Here is a 25,113-nt window from a genome sequence, read left to right as displayed (position 1 = left end):
TAAGAAATATCTTATTACATTAACATATGACAGCTCCCCATTTCCCAAAAACGTGTGGCAGACAAATAAAATCTTCAAAAGACTAACCATACCTCTTAAAAAATACCCTGGGGTGTTTACTCACCAAAATATGGTCATTTTGTGGGTGCCATTACTGTCCTGGTGCTCCAGGGCCTCCAAAAATGGGATAGGTAGCCATGAAATGTGATGCATAATTTATGCCCCTTGAAAGAATGAAGGTGCTCCTTGGATTTGGGGCAGAATACATTTTGGCCTAAATTTATGAAGAATGGTTCTTTATTTGCAAAATTTTATAACAAAAAACAAACTTTTTTCTAAAAACGTTTGGTCTTTTTTTCTTTTATATAGTAAAAGTGGTGAAGAAACGCAACCAAAAGAAAGCTCTATCAGTCTCAAAAAAATTATATAACGTTTATTTGGGTACAGTGTTGCACGACTGAAGAAGAAGAAATTAGCTTGCCTGAATTCTTTGGTGTGCAATAAAAAAAATTCTGTAACTGAAACATTTCCTGCACTCTAAACACAGATGAGGAACACACTCAAACTCATGTGAATCAAGACAAGAGTATTTTTCTGAATGAAACTTTTCACGAAATCTGAACATGAATAAAGACGTTCAACTTTGTGAATCCTCTGGCGTCTAAGAAGTATTACTTTCGGGGTGAAGCATTTCCCACACTCTGAACATAGTTAGAGACGCTCACCCATGTGAGTTTCCTGGTGTCTAAGAAGGTCTCCTTTCTGAGTAAAACATTTCCTGCACTCTGAACATGAAAAGGGACGTTTACCTGTGTGAATTTTCTGATGTTGAAGAAGGTTTCCTTTCTGAATAAAACATTTCCCACACTCTGAACATGAGTATGGACGCTCCCCTGTGTGAATTCTCTGATGTTTAAGAAGGCATCCTTCCTGAGTGAAACATTTCCCGCACTCTGAACATGAATAGGGACGCTCACCTGTGTGACATCTCTGGTGTCTAATAAGACTTTTTTTCTCAGTGAAAGATTTCCCGCACTCTGAACATGAATAAGGATTCTCACCCGTGTGACTTCTTTGATGTATAAGAAGTTTTCTCTTCGCAGTGAAATATTTCCCGCACTCTGAACATGAAAAGGGACGCTCACCTGTGTGATATCTCTGGTGTGTAAGAAGGTCTCCTTTCTGAGTGAAACATTTTCCACACTCTGAACATGAATATGGGCGCTCTCCTGTGTGACACCTCTGGTGTCTAAAAAGACTTCTTTTCTCAGTGAAACCTTTCCCGCACTCGGAACATGAATATGGACTCTCACCTGTGTGAATTACCTGATGTTTTAGAAGGCTTTCTTTTTGAATGAAACATTTCCCGCACTCTGAACAAGAATATGGGCGCTCGCCTGTATGAATTTTCTGATGTTTACCAAGGTGTCCTTTCTGAATAAAACATTTCCCGCACTCTGAACATGAATAGGGACGATCACCTGTGTGAATTCTCTGATGATTTAATAGGCTTTCTTTCCGAATGAAACATTTCCCGCACTCTAAACATGAATATGGACGCTCACCTGTGTGAATTATCTGATGCTTAAGAAGGTTTGCTTTCCGAATGAAACATTTCCCGCACTCTGAACATGAATATGGACGCTGATCTGTGTGACATATTTGGTGTCTAATAAGACTACTTTTCTCAGAGAAACATTTCCGGCACTCTAAACATGAATAGGTACCCTCACCAGTGTGACTTTTCTCATGCTTAAGAAGGTCTCTGTTTTCTGTGAAAAGTTTCCCACACATTGAACATGACAATGAACTCTCTTCTGTGTGATCTCCTTCCTGCCCTGAAGAAGATTCCTCAGGAATAGACGGATCTATTAAAGTATTTCTACTGTGAGATCTTAGAGTCCTGGAATGTGATTTATCAGAAGATTCCTCAGACGTATTCCGGACATTATGGTCATCTGCTGAGAAATAATTTTACAATAAATGTTAAAAGAATTTTTTAAACCTTCCATTCAGGAGTCATATATGTTGATTGATCTTTGTCATGCAAGTGGGTGCAATCAGAAGAGAGAGCAAAATATGAACACAAACCAGATAAAAGATATAAGGAACCCCAAACCACACTGGGTGACATTCTGCATTGTTGACCTTGTTACTGTTAAAACAGGAGATGGACCTTAATTTACCTAATTACTAAAAAATACACCATACTTAAGAACAGAGATGGACCTTTCATATAGTGTACAGTATCTCCTCCTAATTTGTTGGGGACATGACATTATATTAGGGAATGTAGATGGACCTTTCATATGGTGTACAGTATCTTCTCCTCATTTGTTGGAAACATGACGTTATATTGAGGAATGGAGATGGACCTTTCATATGGTGTACAGTATCTCCACCTCATTTGTTGGGAACATGACATTATATTAGGGAATGTAGATGGACCTTTCATATGGTGTACAGTATCTTCTCCTCATTTGTTGGGAACATGACGTTATATAGAGGAATGGAGATGGACCTTTCATATGGTGTACAGTATCTCCACCTCATTTGTTGGGAACATGACATTATATTAGGGAATGTAGATGGACCTTTCATATGGTGTACAGTATCTTCTCCTCATTTGTTGGAAACATTGGGCAGTGTGGTAAATATAATTGTCTTTTTCCGATGATGACCACAGATGAGTTTTTCATATAGTGTGCAATACATTGTGCGGTGAAGTAGGTACATCGATGGTTTTTTTACTGTCAGTAATAAGGTTTCTCAGTTTTTCCTGTACAGAAGGATGCAATGTTCTCCACTTTGAACAAGAGCAGATTGCATGTAATTGGAAGAAAGAAAGCTTTCACCTCTGTATAAGGAAGGGGTGCTTTGTTTTTAATGCTGTGCAGATGAGGGATTGCCTGGTTCTCGATGACTCGGTATGTTATTAAAAAAAAATGACTGGATGGGTTTCTTATTACTAAAAAAGGCTACTAAAAATTGTAGGAAAAACATTGTAGAATGTTGATCCAGGGAAATGTCTATTGGAATCAGTAATTCTTTGAATCTAAAGAAGATTAGGCCGAGCTGTATATAGGTATTCTGTCCTGTGGATCAACTGCCTCTTTGAAACCTTTCTTTTTCTTTAGGGTGACTTTCATAGACATACTTTATACTCATAGAAGTAAAATAAAAATGTGAACTGTTTCTGCATTTAGTGTTGATTACTTACTTATATCCATATGTAGAGAAGATTCTCCGTGCTTACTTTTCATAATCATCTCCCCCTCCTCCATAGACTGCTGATCTCCACTCACCAACATCTCTTCTTCTTCTTTGTCGTCAACCTTAATGTCTTTTAGTTTTTCATCCTAAAACCCAAAAATGATAAAATACTTTTATAAACAAAGAACAAGAGATTTCATGGAAGAATGTCCTCTCATAGCTTAGAATATTTTTGAGTTCTAATTGCTCAGTCCCACCTACCTGATGATGGTGAGGGATGGTGTGATCTTCCTGTGTGGAATCCCAAGAATACAGAGGACCTCCCCCTCCCATAGACTGCTGAGCTCCATTAATTAGTGTCTCTTCTTCTTCCTCTTTCCTCTGCTGATCCCCAAACCTCTCTTCTTTTTCCACTTTAACCTCAACTTTGATGTGTTTCAGTTCTTCACCCTAAAGCACAAATATGATAGAATGGATTTGTAAAAAAAACAAAACAATAGATGACAGAAGAATGTTATCTCGAAGCTTAGAATTCTACAACGTATTTGAGTTCTAGTTTCTCAGTCCCATATACCTGATGATGGTGAGGGATGGTGTGATCTTCCTGTGTGGAATCCCAAGAATACAGAGGATGAGGACATCTCTCTGGTGGGTTCCCATTACTGGATCCATCTGAAGGAAACACACACACTGACTGAATACATTGTTTCTATGTGTTTATCAGATGATGGGGGATCTAGGTGGACCCTCTGTACTGCTCTCTCCTTTACAATAAAGTCTCCTCTTACCCGGTGATGTGAGGGGTGGCTGATTCTCCATCATGACGTCCTTGTAGAGATCCTTGTGTCCTTCTAAATACTCCCACTCCTCCATGGAGAAATAGACAGTGACATCCTGACACTTTATAGAAATTGAAGAGAATCATTGACCATGTATGATGGAGGATATGTGGACATGACACGAGTATATATGTGCATATGTAGACACATGTTCTGTTCAGTGGCCCGGAAATGTCTATATTGTGAGCCCCGTCATAGTAGTGTCTCTGAACACTACATGTACTGTACACATAGGTCTGGGGGCATCTGGGGGCATATGGTGAGGGGCCAAAGAGAATCAACAATCCTCCGCTAACATACTGTATAGAATTGCATCATCACCTCCACCAAACCACAAAAATCAGGAGATTTATCCCTTATTCTCTGTACTTTAGGGATGTTCATTCCTTCTGCTGCCTGGATTAGAACTTCTTCCTCCCCATATCCTGATCCAGAGAAGACATGGTGTCCATTATCTCACAGTGATGAGAGCCAACAACCCCGAGACAGCTTTATGGAGGATGGATAAATGGTTCTATATTTAGGATGTATCCGGTCTATAAACCAGAGGCTCTGGATGGACAGTTGGATAAATGGTTCTATATTTAGGATGTATCCGGTCTATAAACCAGAGGCTCTGGATGGACAGTTGGATAAATGGTCCTATATTTAGGATGTATCCGGTCTATAAACCAGAGGCTCTGGATGGACAGTTGGTTAAATGGTTCTATATTTAGGATGTATCCGGTCTATAAACCAGAGGCTTTGAATAGACTGTTGGATAAACGGCTCTATATTTAGGATTTATCTGTGTACATATTAAAATAGCGCAAACTTCTCTGCTGAATTTAAAGGATATCACAGTGACTATGGAGGAAGAGAACGGAGGGTTACTGGCTGTAAATGTAAAACAATTCTTATTACCTCCTCTGCCTCCGGTTGCATGAATATTGCTCTATACTTCCTACATACTTTCCTCGTTCTAGGAACTTCCTGTCTGTAGATGACATCACTTCCTGTCTGTAGAAGACATCACTTCCGGTGTGTATCTTCTATCACTTCCTGTTTTTGCATTCCACTGAGAATAAGTGAGATCCCCACCTTGTGGAAAAAATATAAAGTGCATCCTATGTTTTTAAATACTTTGCCGCTTCGTGGTTTGCTCTGCAGTTTTGTTTCTTGATATGACATACAAATAAAAAAAATCAAACAATAAAAAAAAAAAAAAAAAATGTTTTAAATAATTTTAGTTGTATGTTAAAATTTAGAATACATAGAAGTATGAATTAACAACTGAGATACAACATTGTTTTGAAAAAAATGTACAATATATTTATATCTATAAATTATGACCCAGTTTGAAGCAGAAGGTCTTCAGCACTAAAGATAGTTCAGAAAAAACATTTGTTTTTGAGTTTCAAACATTCCTTCTATGAACACTTACGCGACATACAGTAGTCGGTGTCAGTGGAATAAAATAAGTTCAATCGCTGGTGTTAATAGAATAAACTAATTGCCATTGTTGGTGTCAGCGGAATAAAATAAACCACATCAATGATGTCAGTGGGATAAAAACAGTCTAATTGTTGGTGTCAGTGGGATAGAATAAGTCCCATTGTTGGTGTCAGTGGGATAAAATGAGTCACATCATTGGTGTGATAAATACTATATTACCAAGAGTATTGGGACGCCTGCCTTTACACACACATGAACTTTCATGGCATCCCAGTCTTAAAGCGGAAGTAAACCCATCCAGAAAACCGTTTAATTTACGGCACGTGCCGGAAATGTAACACTCCCATTGGTTGTGCTCTCAACCAAACTGTCAAACCATCCAATGGTTGGTGTCATAACTGATCACATGGGAAGCATCATGGCAGTTGTAGTTTAAACAGAGGCAAAGATGACAGCTTCCTTGGCTGAAAACCATAGGGGGTTTACTTACACTTTAAGCCTCGTACACACGATCGGATTTTCGGCAGGGAATTGTGTGATTACAGAGTGTTGGCCTAAAATCCGACCGTTAGTACGCTCCATCAGACAATTGTTGTGCAACTTTCCGCCAACAAATGTTGGATAGCAGGCTAGTATATTTTCGGCGGACAATTTTCGTATTGTGTGTACACAAGTCCGTCACACAAAAGTCCAAAGTACAAACACGCATGCTTGGAATCACTGCTCACCAAACACGACATTAGCAGAAGGTGCCCAAAGGGTGGCGGTCAAGAGCTGAAATTCCACGTAGTACATCACTACGTTCGTATTTGTTGGCCGACAATTGTGTGCCATTAGTATGCAAGACAAGTTCCTGGCACACGCCCTTCGGACAAAAGTCTGACGCTCTGTTGGCCAACAATCTGATCGTGTGTACGAGGCTTTAGTCTGTAGGGTTCAATATTGAGTTGGCCCACCCTTTGCAGCTATAACAGCTTCAACTCTTCTGGGAAGGCTATCCACAAGGTTTAGGAGTTTATAGGAATGTTTGACCATTTTTTTGGATGAGAAGACCTGGCTCACAGTCTCCACTCTAATTCATCCCAAAAGTGTTTTATCAGGCTGAGGTCAAGATCAGCAGGTGTACAGACCTGGGAAGTTAGCACGGGGATGGTGGGAACCTCTCAGAATGGGCACAGCGGGTGTACAGATCCAGAAACTGAGCACAGGGATGGTGGAAGCCCCTCATAATGGGCACACAGGGATGGTGGGAACCCTTCATAATGGGCACAGCAGGTGCACAGACCCGGGAGCTTAGCACAGGGATGGTGGGGACCCCTCATAATGGGCACAGCAGGTGTACAGACCTGGGAACTTAGCACAGGGATGGTGGGAAGCCCTCATAATGGGCACAGCAGGTGTACAGACCCGAGAGCTTAGCACAGGGATGGTGGGGACCCCCCATAATGGGAACAGTAGGTGTACAGACCCAGAAACTCAGCACAGGGATGGTGGGAAGCCCCCATAATGGGCACAGCAGGTGTACAGACCTGGGAGCTTAGCACAGGGATGGTGGGGACCCCTCATAATGGGCACAGCAGGTGTACAGTAGGGGTGCACATCTTCAGTGGTCTCACGATTTGATTCAATTACAATTATCAGGTCAAAGATTCGATTCGATTCCGCGATGCATCACAATTGCTGGTTTTCATCAACAAATTCAAGCAGTCAGAAGAACTGAAGGATGGAAGAATCAAAGGATGGAGGAGTCTGGGGATAGAAAGGAGGAATCCATGAATTGAAATGGAAGGATGGAGGAGTCTGGGGATAGAAAGGAGGAATCCATGAATTGAAATGGAAGGATGGAGGAGTCTGGGGATAGGGAAGGAGGAATCCATGAATAGGGAAGGAAGGATGGAGAAGTCTGGAGATAGGAACTAAAGGATGGAAGGAGTCCGGGGATAGAACTGGAGGATGGATGAGACCCTATTTCTGTGGCTAATATGCTGTGGCTCCCACTGAAAGACAGAGCTCACCTCTCAAACCCCATTACTAAACACTCCCTAACCATATGGGACAAATTTAGGGGCACCCGCAATCTCCAATCCCAGCACAACCCCCTACTCTCCTTCCTCAGAAATCCTGCCTTTTACCCAGCTTGGGAATCCCCTTCGGCGTTCACGGCCTGGTCTAACGCGAACCTATTCAGACTCCATATGCTAGTCTCTAACAATGGTATCCATGCATTCCCAACCTTATGCTAAACTTTTGGACTCCCTAGAACTGAACTCTTTTGTTACTTATAAGTAAAAAATTTCTATATGCCCTTCCTCCAGACGGGATCACCACTAAACCAAATTACACTATTTGAACACATCTGTAAGAATGACCCACACATCAGAGGACTGATTTCACTCCTATATCAACATCTTAATGCAATTCCAAACGCTGCACTACCATCTTACACCACCAAATGGACGCAAGACATGGAGTGCACATTCGAGATCCCAGATTGGTCCAGCATATGGCTAGCCACCAAATCCTCCTCCCCCAGATAGCTTGACACTTGAAACCATTTATAAGGTTCTAGCACGATGGTATCTAGTACCAGCTAGAATTACAAAATTTGTCCCATCATACCCAGGGACTTGCTTTCGGGGTTGATCTGATCCGGGCACCCACATTCACATATGGTGGCAATGCCCAGTCGCCCAAGAATTCTGGAAAAAACATTTTGCTATGGCCTCCAAAGCCTTGGAAACCGATAATTCTCTCCAACCCACCCACAGCCCTTTTGAACCTTAAACCAGCTGAACTTATACTCAATTCCGATTACTCATCCACCACCTTGCCACTGTAGCCAAACAAACCATAGCCACGGCATGGAAATCCCAAACCTTGGTTGTGGCTGAAGCCAAACATAGGATGAATAGAGCCCTTGTCTTCGCCAAAATGACAGCTATTGAAAACGATAAAATAAAGAAATTTGACAAAATATGGCAACCATGGGTCAAGCACTGCTTACCTCCTGACTTTGACAAGTCTCCGTTATTGCCTTGTTAATAAATGCACCCTACCACCTATTAGAAACATTTCCTGACCACAAACCGCACTACCATTATGGTAGAATTTCTCCCCCTCTTTCTCTTCCCCTCTCACTTTCTCTTTCATGTTGATCTACTAGGAGTAGGCATTGTGTAGTGACACTTGCCATTCACAAACTCTCGAGGAACTATGACCCACCACATGCCCGCACCTGGGCCTTTCACCCCTTTACTTTCCTAAATCTACCCTCAACCATATGGCCCATCTATATGGAATATCCTTTCACCTTCCAATCTATAGCTTGTTACCGAAGTTGAACCCATACCAATCTACCACAAATTATGTCCTTTACAACTCTCTTATCAGACTAATTTTTCACGTGAATGTAGGTAGTGACATGAAGTACACACTACTTGCATACTCCCTATACCACACCTCTAGCTACAGTCAAGGACGAAATGTTATCTGACAGACGTGCCCCCACCCATTCACAGTTTGATCCCATTAGGGGTGAGCGGGTGGACTGGAGGCACACCCCACATCATACAATGGCCCTATGTTTCGGTCCTCTTTGTTAACCTGTTTTATTGGTTTTGTATTAATTATACTTTACATGTTCACCCTCCGGCGCATAAGCTTACATATGCTAGTGTTCGAAGAAATTGTATCCCATGTAACTGCTTATAAACTTTTCTGTCTTTCTGTCAGTAATCGTGGTTCCAGAGGCAAAGTAACTGGTGATCTCTCCTGGGTCGTATTCAGCCATCATGGGTTGAGGAACCTCCAGCCTCGGCGCTCCCAGATGCGCCATGTTTCCTTTCAGGCCACGAGGTCTCAGCATGAGGATCCAAGATGGTGACCCGAACAGTAATGCGTCCTCCTCTGCAGAGACTCCTCCCCCTGCCAACGGATTGGTGCAAAAGTTCTTTGGGAACTGTGGCGCCCACCTTCTTCCGGCTGCGGCGCCAAAACTATAATGGAGTATATTTTGGATCCTGTAATAACCCTCACAGTGCTGGCAGGAAGTGTCAAAAGACCAGGCTGATCCTCTCCCCTGAGCAATGAGACTTGGTGGTTCTTCCCCACATTGTAGTGGTATAGGACACACGACAACACAGTCTATAAGAAGGGTAAATGTTACTTGCCACCTTCCCACGGAGCCAGCCAAAATCCCAATGGAGCTGAAGCCGGTTGCTATGGGCGACTGCTGCAAGGACAACGCCTTAGCCCCACGTTTGGCGTCAAATGTAGCAAGGTCTCTGGCCTTGTCCAGTCTAATGAGAACTTTCCAGGCCAAAGATAGCTGACATCCTTCAATATGTAGTGGGGTGTGAAGCCTAGTGGTTGCAAAGATGGTGAAAGCCATTGGGTGCCAGACACTTCTTGGATGTAAAAGAGGTTTTATTTCTCTCCCGGTCTCTCACTGGACCCTCTGATTCACTGACTTTGAATCCCTTGAGCTCCTCCAATCTTGGTATCACCCTCAAGCGTCGCCCACGCTTCCCTGCTGGGTCCCTAGATTGGCACTCTAGATACTTCTCAAGCTTCACCCCACTGGCCTGTTCAGTCCCTGGCTTGACACACAAGGCTGCTCTGCAAGAGTCACCTCCGCTTGTTGGGTCCCTGACTTGATCACCGCCTGAAGTTTCCAGATTCTCCACCGTGCCCGTTCGACAGCTTTTATTCTACCTCCGACCATGACAGGTTATACGGCCAGCAGAACCGTCACTTTTGGTTGGATTGCAAGCCACAATCCCAACCCTGCGCTGCCCTCTTACTTCTGGATAAGCCCTCACACAGCCTGGCAGCCTGATGCCCCCGGGATAGGCCCGATCTCCGGCCTAGCAGCCTGGCCGTATGACACATGCCCACCCAGACAGCCGCCCAGGTGGCACAGAACATAGATCACCTGACCTCACCTGAATATTTAGGTTCTCACAGCAGGCCAAGGGATTCAAGAAAACCCCTGTCCATTGAGATACCCCATATACATATAACCGGACCTTGGGTTGTCCTTCTCGTGTCTAGTACCACCAGGCCTTTTTTTCAGCGGGAACACGGGGGAACGCAGTTCTGGCACCTCCTGGACTGACTGTATGTAATGGCAATGGGTGCTGGGGTGTGCTGCAGGGTATTGATGCTCACTGCTGGGGGATCTATTCTAGCTGGAGGGGATCTATTTTTGCAGGGGGGGGTCTATTGTTGCTGAGGAGGTCTGTTGTTGCTGGTGGGGGACCTATTGTTGCTAGGGGTGGGTCTTGCTGTGGGATAAGTGTGGCGGTCAGGCGACGCTGTTTAGAGATCACTCAAAACAGTTGATGCCATCTGAGGAATTGTGGGGGAGGTTCCAATATTTTGCCTATATATTGGCGGAATCTCCTGTTTAGTCTGCATCTTTGCTTATAGCTATATGCACCCTTTTGTCTTTTTGGCTATACGTAACTTCGTGATCCCTGTATTCAACCATTGCGCCGTGAATTCCTTTTTCCCGTGCACCAACGGATGTTCTTTTTGCATATAATCAGGGCTCCTTTTGATTCCCCTGTAGCCAAATACAGGGTTGAGTGTGACAAGTGTTCTTAGTGCCCTGGGGGTGTCCTCCTTGTGTCCCGGAGTTCCTGCATGTGTTTTTACTTCATGTGTTAATCCGTACATTCCCCTGACGAAGCCAATGTTTTGGCGAAACTAGTTGGGAACTAGTGACCAGCGATCACCCTTTAACATCTTGGTGACGGTTATTATTGTGAATTATATATCGTACTTTTTTGTCTTTGTAATTTTCTATATATGTATGTCTAATGTACATTTTTTAACTTTTTTTGATACGATTAAAATAAAAAAGAAAAAGATTTTAATAATAAAAGTGTTCAACTTATTTGTGGCACCGTAATAATCCCACCCCCCCCCCCCCCAATTTCTCCCTTTTGAATATTCATTAACAGGGATGAGGTGCCGTATCTAACAGGACATACCACCTATCACTTATCTAGGGGTGGGTCTTATGTTGCTGGAGGGTCAGTTGTTACTGAAGAAGATCTACTGCTGGGGGAGGGGTCTATTGTTGATGGCTGCCAGAGATTCTATTAATGCTGGCTGTGCGGAGATCTGTTGATGCTGCCGGGAGTCTATTTTTGCTGGGGGGGGGAGATTTTGTTGTGGGTGGTACATTGTTGTTAGGGGGATCTATTGTTGCTGACTGAAGGGGATCTATTTTACTGCTTTTCTTGATATCATTACCAAATTCCATACAAATTACTTATCACCACAAAATGATACTTGGTTCTGTATTGTCTAAAAGGGGTGGTACTGGGAGGTGGGTAGGAGATGGAACAGAGGGACGGTGCTCGGAGGTGGGTAGGGGCGGGGAAAAGGGGTGACTCGGAAAAGGGGAGTTCCTGCACCTATTGTATGCGAAAAAAAGCCCTGAGTACCACCAAGTACCCGGCCACCTATCGGTAGAAGAGAAAAGTGCAACAAGACCAAACTTGGAGAGAAATTAATGGATCGATATCAATCAACCAGGATAACTACTCCTGGCAAGTAAATTTGTGAGGAGCTCCCAGCCTAAGCTACAGGGTGCTACAGATGACCGCGCAATTGTCATTCAAAGTGTGACAGCGCTGAAAGCTGAAAATTGGCCTGGGCAGGAAGGGGGTAAAAGTGCCTGGTAGGCAAGAGGTTAATTGGGTTGAGTGAAAGTTATAGCGTCCACAAACTATGGGATATATACTGGAATTTACACAGCTATAGATGCTATACTGGTAATTGCGGTGATCAGTGACTTATAGTAGGACTATGGCAGCATGGTGGGCAATCTGCCAATAGCCGACGCTGGCTGGGAGGTACACTAACTTAAACCTATAGTGATACTAATACAGTGATCAATGCTAATACTGTACACTGTCACTGTACTATTGACCCTGGTTGGGAAGAAGAAAGGCCGTGACATACAGGTACGTTGCCCAGGCTGGAGTTGTTGCCCGTTCGCTGTATCACTACTGTGGACAGGCAACAAGAAGTTAAAAAAAAAAACCCAAAGGGATAGAAAAGTTGGTCAGGTCTATTAACTCTCCAGCATCCACCAAACATTAAAATCTCTCTTTTGGATGGACTGACTTTCTAATTTCTCCATAGTGATTAATCACTTCAATACCGGACACTTTCACCCCCTTCCTGCCCAGGCCAATTTTCAGCTTTCAGTGCTGTCACATTTTGAATTATATGAATGACACTGTACAAAAACCACGTTTTTTGATCATTTTTTTTTAAGACCAATAGAGCTTTGTTTTGGTGGCATTTACTCTAATTTGTTTTGCTAAACAAATGAAAAAGACCAAAAATGTTGAAAAGAATAAGTTTTTCTTAATTTCTGTTAGAAAATGTTGTAAAAAAAAGGTATTTTTTTCTCCTTCACTGATGGGCACTGATGAGGAGGCAGTAATATACAGCACTTATGGGCACTAATGAGGAGGCACTGATGATGAGGCAATGTTGGACAATGATGAGAAGGCACTAATATGCACCACTTATGGGCACTGATGAGGAGGCACTAATATGCAGCACTTATGGGCACTGATGAGGAGGCACTAATATGCAGCACTTATGGGCACTGATAAGCTGCACTGATGAGTTGGCACTGATGAGGAGGGACTAATGGGCACTGATGAGAAGGCAATGTTGGGCAATGATGAAGAGGCATTAATATGCAGCACTTAGGCTGCACTGATGAAGAGGGACTGATTGCCACTGATGGGCAGGCACTGATGAGGAGGCACCAATATGCAACACTTATGGGCACTGAAAGGCTGCACTGATTAGGAGGGACTGATGGGCACTGATGAGGAGGGACTAATGAGGAGGCACTGATGATGATGGCAATGTTGGGCAAGGACGAGGAGGCACTAATATGCAGCATTTATGGGCACTGATAGGCTGCATTGATGGGCACTGATGAGGAGGCACTAATATACAGCACTTATGGGCACTGATAGGCTGCACTGATGAGGTGGCACTGATGAGAAGGGACTAATGGGCACTGATGAGGAGGCACTGATGAGGAGGCAATGTTGGGCACTGATGAGGCGGCACTGATATGCAGCACTTATGGGCACTGATAGGCTGCACTGATGGGCACTGATGAAGAGGGACTGATGGCCACTGATGAGGCAGCACTGATGAGGAGGCACTAATATGCAGCACTTACAGGCAATGATGGGCAGGCACTGATAATAACTGATAACTGATAGTATAATCAGCTTGTTCTGAAGGACGTCCAAATGAAACCCCCGCCCAGCTGTCATTGTGCTATAGGTCGTGCGGGAAGGTGTTAAAGAAATCTGAGAACAAAGTATTGGAAAGTGCGGAGCGTTCTTATTTATTAATCACTAATTCTGATTTTCTGAAATAAACAAAAAAAAAATAAACAAACAAGAATCAGCATAAAATCTTATATAACTGAAGAAAATAAACTATAAATGCATTCATTATTGGATGGACCAATGAAAAGCCGGCTTCTTCCGTAAAACATCAAAAGTACAATTTCCCGCACTCTGAACATGAATAAGGAACGTTCATCCGTGTGAATTCTCTGTTGTGTACGAAGGTCTCTGTTCAGAATAAAGCATTTTCCGCACTCTGTACATGACTAGGGACGCTCATTTGTGTGAAGTCTCTGGTGTCTAAGAAAATTTGCTTTAAAATTGAAATGTTTCCCGCACTCTGAACACGAATAGGGGTGCTCACCCGTGTGACTTCTCTGATGTTCTAGAAGGGCTCTTTTCTGAATGAAACATTTCCCGCACTCTGAACATGAATATGGAAGCTCACCAGTATGAATTTTCTGATGTTTAAGCAGGTCTCTGTTGTGAATGAAACATTTCCCGCACTCTGGACATGAATAGGGACGCTCACCCGTATGAATCTTCTGGTGCTTTAAAAGTGAAGATTTCTGACTGAAAAATTTCCCACACTCGGAACACGAATAGGGACGCTCACCAGTATGAATTGTCCGATGTCTAATAAGGCCACTTTGATTAATGAAGGATTTCCCGCACTCTGAACATGAATAGGGACGCTCACCCGTGTGAATCTTCAGGTGCATTAGAAGTGAGTATTTCTGACCGAAACATTTCCTACACTCAGAACACGAATAGGGACGCTCACCCGTGTGACTTCTCTGATGTGCAAGAAGGATTCCTTTCTGAGTGAAACATTTTCCACACTCTGAACATGAATAGGGAAACACACGCCTGTGAATTCTCTGATGTGTACGAAGGTCTCTGTTATCAACGTAGCATTTCCCACACTCTGAACATGAATACGGACGCTCACTTTTGTGAGTTTTCTGGTGTTGAAGAAGGTTTCCCTTCTGAGTGAAACCTCTCCCACACTCCGAACATGAAAAGGGACGCTCACCTGTATGAATTCTCTGATGGGCAAGAAGGCTTGCATTATGAAGGAAACATTTCTCGCACTCTGAACATGAATAGGGACGCTCAGCCGTGTGAATTTTCTGATGTGTACGAAGGTCTCTGTTCAGAATAAAGGATTTTCCGCACTCTGAACATGAATAGGGACGCACACCTGTGTGAAGTCTCTGGTGTCTAAGAAAACTTGCTTTACGATTGAAATGTTTCCCACACTCTGTACATGAATAGGGACGTTCACCCGTATGACTTCTCTGATGTTCAAGAAAGAGTCCTTTCTGAATGAAACATTTCCCACACTCGGAACATGAATATGGATGCTGCTTGATCATGTGACTTTTCTTGTGCCTAAAAAATTCTCTGTATTCTGTGAAATGTTTCCCACACATTGGACATGACAATGAACTCTCATCTGTGTGAACTCCTTCATGGCTTAAAGAAGATTCCTTGGGATTAGAAGGATCTATTGAAATATCTGTACTGTGAGATCCTATAGTCTTGGTGTGTGATCCATCAGAAGATTCCTCAGGATTAGAGGGATCCATTGATCTCCCCAATTGGGAAGGTCTGGGATGTATATTTGGAGTAACGGGATTTCCTCCTGGAAAATATTGTACAATGTTATTATCTTCTGCTTTATAATCTGGAGATACAATGAGATGTTCCTCAGAGGTATTCCGGACATTGTGTCCACCTGTCAAAAAGAAATTTCACAATAAATGTTATTATTTAAACTTTGAATTCAGAAGTCATACATATTGGTCTAGCATTAAATGTGTTCTAAGAGTCCTGGTATGGAATTGGGTGCAATTAGAACAGAAAAATACAAACCAGATAAAGGATACAATACACCCAAATCACTCAGAGTAAATTTTTTTGTGAAATGATGCCATTGTTACTTTAAGAATGGAGACGGACCTTTCATATGTTGTACAGTATCTCCTCCTCATTTGTTGGGAACATGATGTTATATTGAGAAATGGAGATTGGAGATGGACCTTTCATATGGTGTACAGTATCTCCTCCTCATTTGTAGGGAACATGACATTATATTAAGGAATGGAGATTGACCTTTCATATGGTGTACAGTATCTCCTCCTCATTTGTTGGGAACATGACGTTATATTGAGGAATGGAGATGGACCTTTCATATGGTGTACAGTATCTCCTCCTCATTTGTTGGGAACATAACATTATATTAAGGAATGGAGATTGACCTTTCATATGGTGTACAGTATCTCCTCCTCATTTGTTGGGAACATGACGTTATATTGAGGAATGAAGATGGACCTTTCATATGGTGTACAGTGGCTCCTCCTCATTTGTTGGGAACATTGGGTAAAGTAATAAATATGATTACTTTCTTTTGATGAGGACAAGAGATGATTCTTTTATATGGTATACAATATAAACAATAGATTGGGCAGTGGGGTAGATACGCTGATGACGTTCCTACTGTAAGCAGTTAAGCATTCTCAGTCTTTCCTGTACAGAAGGATATGATGCTCTTTATTTTGAACATGGGCGGCACAGATTGTGCATATTTGGAAGAAAAAATGTTTCACCTCTGTATACGGAACGGGTGTTTTGTTTTAAGAGTTGTACAGATGGGGAATAGTCTGGTTCTCGAGGGCTCAGTATATTACTGAATAAATGACAGGAAGTTTAAAATAGTAATTCTTGTAGGAAGTGAACTGATTAACTTGGCATTTGGGATCAGGAAGGATCCGGTTTAACTTGAAAGAAAACTAGGCCAAGCTTTATATGGGTATTCTGCCTACTCCTGGATCAACTGTCACTGATTTATTTTTATTTTTTTCTTATTTTCCTCTTTGGGTGAATTCGATAGACATATACTTTTTTCTGAAGTGATGAGACAATGTAAATACATTGTTTATACGAGGAATGAGGCTAGGAATAAAGGATTTGCATTAAACTCTGGCTGTTATTGTTAGCTGAACGGGCAAATTAATTGTCTTATTTGCCCATCCGCTGAAACGAACCACATTTTTTTGGGTGACTTTGATAGACATACAGTATATGTTTCCTCAACTATGTAGCAATGTAAATAAATACTTTATACTAACAAAAGTAAAATGAAAATGTAAACTGTTAGATTAGTGGTTGTTGATGTTACATTTAGTGGTTTTGTTACTTACTTGTGTCCATATGTAGACAAGATTCCTCCAGTTTAATTTTCATAATCATCTCCCCCTCCTCCATAGACTGCTGATCTCCACTCACCAACATCTCTTCTTCTTCTTCCTTTTTAATCTCAACTTTAATGTCTTTTGGTTCTTCACCCTAAACCCCAAAGATGATAGAATACATTTGTAAAAAAAAAAGGAATAAGAGATTATATACTGTTAAACAATCTCAAAGTTGTAGAATTATTTTGGATTTCTATGTCTGAGACCATCTACCTGACTATGGCGTGAATAGTTGTGATCTTCCTTTATGGAATCCCAGGTGTACAGAGGACTATCATCCTCCATAGACTGCTCATTTCCCCTCACCAAGATCTCTTCTTCTTCCTTTTTAAACTCAACTTTGATTCCTTTCAGTTCTTCACCCTAAACCACAAAGATGATAGGATAGGTTTCTGAAAAGAGCAAGAGATTACATAGAAGAATGTCCTTAGATAGCTTAAAATCCTTTTGGTGCTCTAGTTGCTCCATCCCACCTACCCGATAAGGTTGTGCATAGTTGTGATCTTCCTGATTGGAATCCCGGGAATAATGAGGACTGGGACATCTCTCTGGTGGGTTCCCATTACTGGATCCATCTGTAGGAAACACACACAGACTGAATACATTGTTTCTATGTGTTTATCAGATGATGGGGGATCTAGGTGGACCCTCCGTACTGCTATCTCCTGTACAATGAAGTCTTCTCTTACCCGGTGATGTGAGGGGCGGCTGATTCTCCATCATGACGTCCTTGTAGAGATCCTTGTGTCCTTCTAAATACTCCCATTTCTCCATGGAGAAATAGACAGTGACATCCTGATACCTTATAGGAACCTGACTCACACAATGATACAGTCACCATCCAGACACATCCCTTGTCTGTTTCTGGATAATGTCCCAGAATTCCCAGCACTGCTCCCCTCTCCTGTCAGCAGATCAATGATCTTGTTAATGACTTCTGGAATCTTCTTGGCACTGGTTGCCTCTGTTGTCAGGCAGTGAGGTGGAGGCGCTGTGATGGGTGATGTCCTGTGAAGACAACTGTTGGGTAGTAATAGGCTGACTGCATAGTTTACTTCTTTTTTTTTTTTTAAATCCTGTGTAAAGAGAGAAAAGTAACAATTATCACTACAACCTTCCTAGAATCCTCCTCACCTTCTACTGATCTATACAGGACTCTACTTTCTGTAGACTAGGATAATAAACTGAGAAGTATCTGGACTGTACTGGGATGAATAATATCTGCACAGAGTTCCTCCAGAGTTCTAGCACTGTAACCTCTTTTAACCACCTCAATACCGGGCACTTTCACCCCCTTCCTGCCCAGGCCAGTTTTCAGCGCTGTCACAATTTGATGGACAATTACTCATGGAACACTGTACCCAAATTAAATATGTATTATTTTCTTGAGACAAATAGAGCTTTCTTTTGGTGGTATTTATTCACCACTTTTTTATTTTATTTCTTGCAATATGACCAAAAAAGACATAAAAATTACAGAAAATTTTGGAAGAAAAAATTTTTTCCTAGTTTCTGTTATAAATTTTGCAAATAAAAAATCTTTTGTCATAAATTTAGGCCAAAATGTATTGTGCTACATTTCTTTGGTAAAAATAACCCAAATCAGTGTATAACATATACTACTGTGTGTGAAATCTATAGTCTTCAAATTATGGGATAATTGAAAATAGATCAGTCCTGATGTACTGATCCCAAATCTGCCAGGATAGTACAAACGCCCCCTTTTTGGAAAGTAGACAGTCCAAGTTAGTTAGTTTTTCGACATAATTTTTTTTTGGCACAATTTTTTGGAAAATTAAGAAATTAAATAAAAATAGTTTTTTTTCACAAAGTTGCAATTTTAACAAGTTATTTCTCACACATAGCATAGGCATATTTATAATTACAAAAACACATTTTGCTATGTCTCCTGAATATTGGGATACCACATGTGTGAGACTTTTTTACAGCCTAGATGCATAGAGAGGCCCAAAATCCAAGGAGCACATTTGGGTTTTCAAGGAGCATACATTCCACATCTACTTTCCTGACCACCTATCACATTTTTGGAGGCCCTTAAACACCAGGAGAGTGGGAACACTTAAAATGACCCCATTTCGGAAAGCAAATACTCCAAGGTATTTTCTGAAAAGCAGAGTGAGCCATGATTTGTCAAATATTTTTGGAAAATGCAAGAAAGAAAATGTAATGTTTTTTTGTTTTTGTTTTTACACAGTTGTCAATTAATAAGATAGTTCTAACACGCATCATATACATATTTAGAATTATACCTCAAAACATATTCTGGCACTCCTCCCATGTATGACAATACCACATGTGTGTGAGGGTTTCACAGCCTGGCCACATAGAGGGGCCCAAAATCCAAGGAGCACCTTTAGGCATTCTAGGGGGATACATTTTGTGACTACCTATCACATTTGTGAAGGCCCTGGAGCAACAGGATGACAGAAACACCCACAAGGTATTTTTTAGGAGGCATGGTGAGTAATTTAAAGACTTAATTTTTGGAAAATGCGGAAAGAATTTTTTTTTTTAAGTAGCACTGTGGGGGCAATTTTGTATCACTAGTTCATGAAAAGAGAAGCATTCAGAGTGCAAAAATCTAAGCCCAGAAGCTCCAGATGTCAGGCTTGCACGGGAAACCCATATTCCTGCAGCTAAGACACACACAAGCCCCCTGAGCATGTGTGTGTGTAGACTTCCCTGGGCCTTTCCATGATTAACTTGCTGCCAGTTACTAGGTGTTTTCACACCACCAACCATACTGTCATCTGCTCGTTATCCACTAATCAATCCAGGGTGCTTGTTTTTTTGGAATTTTTTTGTTGAAAGAAGGGAATAGTGGGATACTCCAACTGGAACTATTTACAGATGAAGACAACTCTCACTTGGCCTCACCAGGTTTAATGTGGTAGCAGACTCTCTGCTATACCATACTGCACTCATATGGGAGAAATAAGTCCTTTGTTTGCTCTGGCAGCAGACTTGATGAATTTTATTTTCAGGACACTCACTAGCATTCCCTTTGGCTGACACCCATGCACTGACTCTACTAGCTGAAGGGATGGCCCCCACAGGACAGGCCCCAAGACACAGATCTGTACTCACAGTAGGCAGGAACAGATGCTTCATGGCATGTCTCCCTTCCAGTCAGCTTTGCAGGACATCTGGGTTGAAGCTTTACTCAGATTCAGGCCCTCAGGTCGACCACCCTAGGCTACATGTCGCCTGCGCAGAGGAGGGGCAGTCACCCCCTCCCTCTGGGACCCCGCTCTCCAACCCAAGACCCTGAGCATATGTGCCCTTGGCATATATACGGTCACCCAGCATGCATTGAGGCACTTTCCTCTGCCAATGGCCAGGGCTGTAACTATGCCTATGCTCTCACTTGTCAGGTTTCCTCTCACTATCCAATATGCCCCATCCTATTGGACTAGTGTGAAATATTCAGACAACACGAGCAGCATCTGAGCACCATGAGCAGACCCCATCAATGGATCCTTGCTCCCTGGTAGGCAGAGAGCACCCAAATTTACCTGGAAGACTTCCTGGTAAGCAGAAAGACCAACAAACTATACTCTCTGCTAGCACCTACCTAGGAAGGTGCTACATTTACCAAAACTGTCAATTTGATAATATATTTCTCGCACACAGCATGGATGTACTTAAAATTACACCCCAAGACACATTCTGCTACTCCTTCTGAGTATGGCGATACCACATGTGTGAGAATTCTTCACCGGCTGGGTTGAATATATACCGGACGTTGTATCTTGTGTATCATACAAATCAACCAATTGTATAAAGACCAATGTACTGTACTGGTCACCTCTATATGAGTGGTCAGGGAATATAGCTTATTGTAGCTTCACCTACAGCACCTATAGCATTTCCAGGGGATGGCTGAGACTGGTGACTCACAGGAACATAGTCAGTTGAGCATGCAGATGGGTCAGTTCAGGTGACAGGCAAATACATGGTCATCAAGCAGGCAAAGAATTGGTCCAGGAAACATGCAGAAATGTGGTCAATAGACAGGCCAGAGTCATAACAGTTGGCGGGTAGAGGCAACAATGCACTGGTGTGGCGGTGATCAGGAACACTGTTGCTGAATTATACTGGTTGGGTGACACTGGGACTGATGTGGTGACAATGAGGAACACCGTTGCTGGCTTACACTGGCGTAGTGACACTGCCACTGACGTGGCAGATATCAGGGACAATAGGAGTGGAGTGGCGGTGATCAGGGATAATAGGACTGGAGTGTCGGTGATCAGAGACAATATGACTGGTGTGGCAGTGATCAGGGACAATATTACTGGTGTGGCGGTGATCAGGGACACTTTGACTGGTATGGCGGTGATCAGGGACACTTTGACTGGTGTAGCAGTGATCAGGGTTGTTGTGAGTAGGTGGTGGTGATTGGGGACAATTATTGGTGCGGTACAATGTCACCATAGTGTAAGGTTTTGTTTTATTTTTTATTTTTTTACAATGTTTTCTCTCAAATTTTTTAAAATAAATCATATCATCACAGCAGGGAATGGTTGTATAAACAATAATTTCTGATAGCTCTCAGCTGCATGGTTCTATATTTAGGATGTATCCGTTCTATAAACCAGAGGCTCTGGATGGACAGTGGGATAAATGGCTTTATATTTAGGATGTATCTGGTCTATAAACCAGAGGCTCTGGGTAGACAGTTGGATAAATGGTTCTATATTTAAGATGTATCCGGTCTATAAACCAGAGGCTCTGGAAAGACAGTTGGATAAATGGTTCTATATTTAGGATGTATCTGGTCTATAAACCAGAGGCTCTGGATGGACAGTTGGATAAATGGTTCCATATGTAGGATGTATTTATGTAAATATTACAATACTCTATATAAGTGTATATCAGCATCTTCTGGAGATAAAAGAGATCACAGTGACTATGGAGGAAGAGGAAGGACATGACGGAGGGGTTACTGGGTGTAAAAATAAAATAAGATCTTATTACCTCCTCTGTTGCCGGTTGCAGGAATATCTCCCTCTACTTCCTGCAAGTTTTCCTTGCTCGGCGAACTTCCTGTCTTTAGGACTCTGTTGGTAGATGACGTCACTTCCTGTCTCTGCGTTCCACTGACAATAAGTGAGATCACCACCTTGTGGAGAATATTAAAACTGCAGCCTTTTTTTTTTTCTTTTCTTCTTTTTTTTTTGTTCACTAACTATTTTTATTGGGTACAAAAAGGTGGTACAAAAAGCTTTTGTCATATGCCATAAAAAGTACAATACAGGTAGTTTACACATAATGATGATTAAAATATATTGTGTGATTGTTGATAGATATATTTTGTTTTAGTAAGTTAACATGTTAACATTAATCTCTATGATTGTTATATATATATACATATCTTATATTGTTTTTTTGGACTCCGATTCCTGGTAATGTCATTCAGGGTTGAAAAGGAGATTGGAAAGGTTAAGCCATGGGTCCCATTTTTTATTATAAAAATGATTAGTATTCTGTAATGTGTGGAATATTTTTTTCCATAAGATTAATGTTGTTAATTCTGGTTTTCAAATATGTTAGAGAAACTGATGAGTATTTCCAATGGAATGCTATCAACCAGTGTATTGCTACACATATTGTGTGGCTCAGTCTCATATTATGGGTGGTGAGTCCAATAATAGGGGAAAATAGGAGAGAGTTGTGGAGAGTGAGGTTTATACTACTATCTGAAATGTTAAAAGCAAATTTTTCTAATTGCTTCCATATATGTGTTACCTTCTCACAATTCCCAACAAATGTGTGAGAATGAACCTGTGGAATTGCAACCTCTAAAGCATGTCTGAGGAGTATCGGGGGAAAATGGCATGAATTTTAACCAGAGTATAATACCAACTTGTGAATAATTTAATTGCAGTCTCTTTAATCGTGATTGATCTTGTGCACTTGTGTAAATTATTGATGCAATTGTCCCATTTTCTAGTGTGAAAATATATAACAACTGAGTGGGGATAAATGATGTCGGCAAAGGGTGGGTAGCCACCCCCATTATCTTAAAGCGGAGTTCCACCCAAAAGTGGAACTTCCGCTTTAAGTACTCCTAGCCCCCTGACATGCCACAATAACCATGTAATTTTTTTGGGGGGGGGCTGGGTACCTGGTTTGGAGTGGGACTTCCTGTCCCACTTCCTCCTTCCGACCCCTGACTGCCTAGGCGATTCCTAGGCGGCCCTTCCCTCCCAGCAATGTTCTGACAGGTCCCAGAACACTGCCTGGCCATTGACGGAGCACAGCTCCGCTCGCGCATGCGCAGTGCGTGGCGCGTGCCCGGCTGTGAAGCCGCAAACTGTCACAGCCAGGTGCCCACACTCACAATGTTGGCGCCGGCGGAGAGGACGGGGAGAGAAGGGAGGCTTCGGGCGGCCGCATCGCTGGACCTTGGGACAGGTGAGTGTCTGTTCATTAAAAGTCAGCAGCTACACTTTTTGTAGCTGCTGACTTTTAATAAACTAAAAAAAAGAGTGGAACTCCACTTTAAAGTATTGTGGGCAAAATAAAAGAGTTGAAGCTTGTTGTACCATGTTACGACAGTAGATGTCAGTGTGTCTTCGTTATTTGGCTGAATTTAGCCATTTTAGCTGTGAAAATGTACTTTACACAAAATACGTGCATAGGGCTAATATTGCAGTTAGTAAATGTTCTGGTGTTTTTATGTACAGGTTTATAACTATGAGGCCTTTCCAATTAGTTAGGGTGAGTGGGTATAAACCTGTTAAAGTAAATCTTTCAAAAAAAAAGAAAGAAAAAGAGAAAAATAAATAAAAAGTAAAATGCCAAAAAAAAAAAAAAAAAAAACTATATATATATAGTTCTCGAGGCCACTTGGTGCTAGGAACCCCAAACTGGTGTACAAACCCAGTGGAACTAGCACTACAACATATCCGCAGCTGGGGTTCCTAGCACCAAGTAGTGATATAATATATATATTGTGGTGGTATGATGTAGAGTGGGTAGTGATATAAATAATATTGTGGTATGGTGGTATGATGTAGAGTGGGTATGATAATGAATTAGTAAGTACTCTTCCGCAGCAACCCAATTCTTCCAGAGAGATGCACTTTATTGACTTCCAACACAGAACAAAGTCCAAAGTCCACAGATGACAAAAAAATCCGACAGAGTAGATATAATTCAGAGACCCATTTCCTAGGTCTGTGTGTTCACACACAGGCAAGCCTCCCTTCAACTATAGACTGAATGCCGTGTTATATTCATTAGATATTGAATGGCTGAGCAATTTGATTGGCCGTCTCCATTCAGGTCTTTTATATACTTTAGTCTTTCAGATAGACAACAACTCACAGCCGTGAACAGCTGCAGTCATAAACCACCCCAATTTGCACTCCCGCATATCAACATCAACAAGTCCCCTTAGATATGTGTAATTAGATTAGATTAACAGATACCACCTGAACACCCTTTGAGATGTTCAAATAGACTCGCATAAGATTAACACATCAAAGGGTCTTCAGCTGTCCCCTTGCTATGTTAAAATTCAGTTGACTTGGACAATTCAACTGAATTTCTGGTCATCATGGCACTCCAATACAATATTATACATAAATTGGCCAACATATTACAACATATACCCCCACTTGGGTCGGTTCTAACTACTAGAACTGACCCATAAATTAAACAACAAAAAATATCATTACGAGTTAAGGTACTGGATGCTTTACAATGGCTCATATAAAATATGAAGTTGAAACTGGTTACATCTCTCTTCACCAGCCTCTAAAATATCCCCATAAAACAGTTATTAGATAATATAACTTTTAGATCATGACTGGAAAAGGATTTGGTAAACATCAGTGGCCCATATAGCTGTTAGGCCTTATTATATCACATCAAGATCTTGAATATTGCGCAAAGACGAGCTGATGTCACAGTCCATTCTTTGGTCTGACTTCATCA

General features: G+C 41.8%; 1 pseudogene; it reads right to left on the bottom strand.

Annotated features, from left to right (window-relative positions):
• Positions 1–279: 279 nt before the first annotated feature.
• Positions 280–22,742, bottom strand: LOC141104970 (uncharacterized; annotated as a pseudogene).
• Between the last annotated feature and the right edge of the window lie 2,371 nt (positions 22,743–25,113).

Source organism: Aquarana catesbeiana, linkage group LG08 (assembly GCF_042186555.1).
Source record: "Aquarana catesbeiana isolate 2022-GZ linkage group LG08, ASM4218655v1, whole genome shotgun sequence".
Lineage (NCBI taxonomy): Eukaryota > Metazoa > Chordata > Amphibia > Anura > Ranidae > Aquarana > Aquarana catesbeiana.
This window is presented reverse-complemented; position numbering and strand designations above follow the sequence as displayed.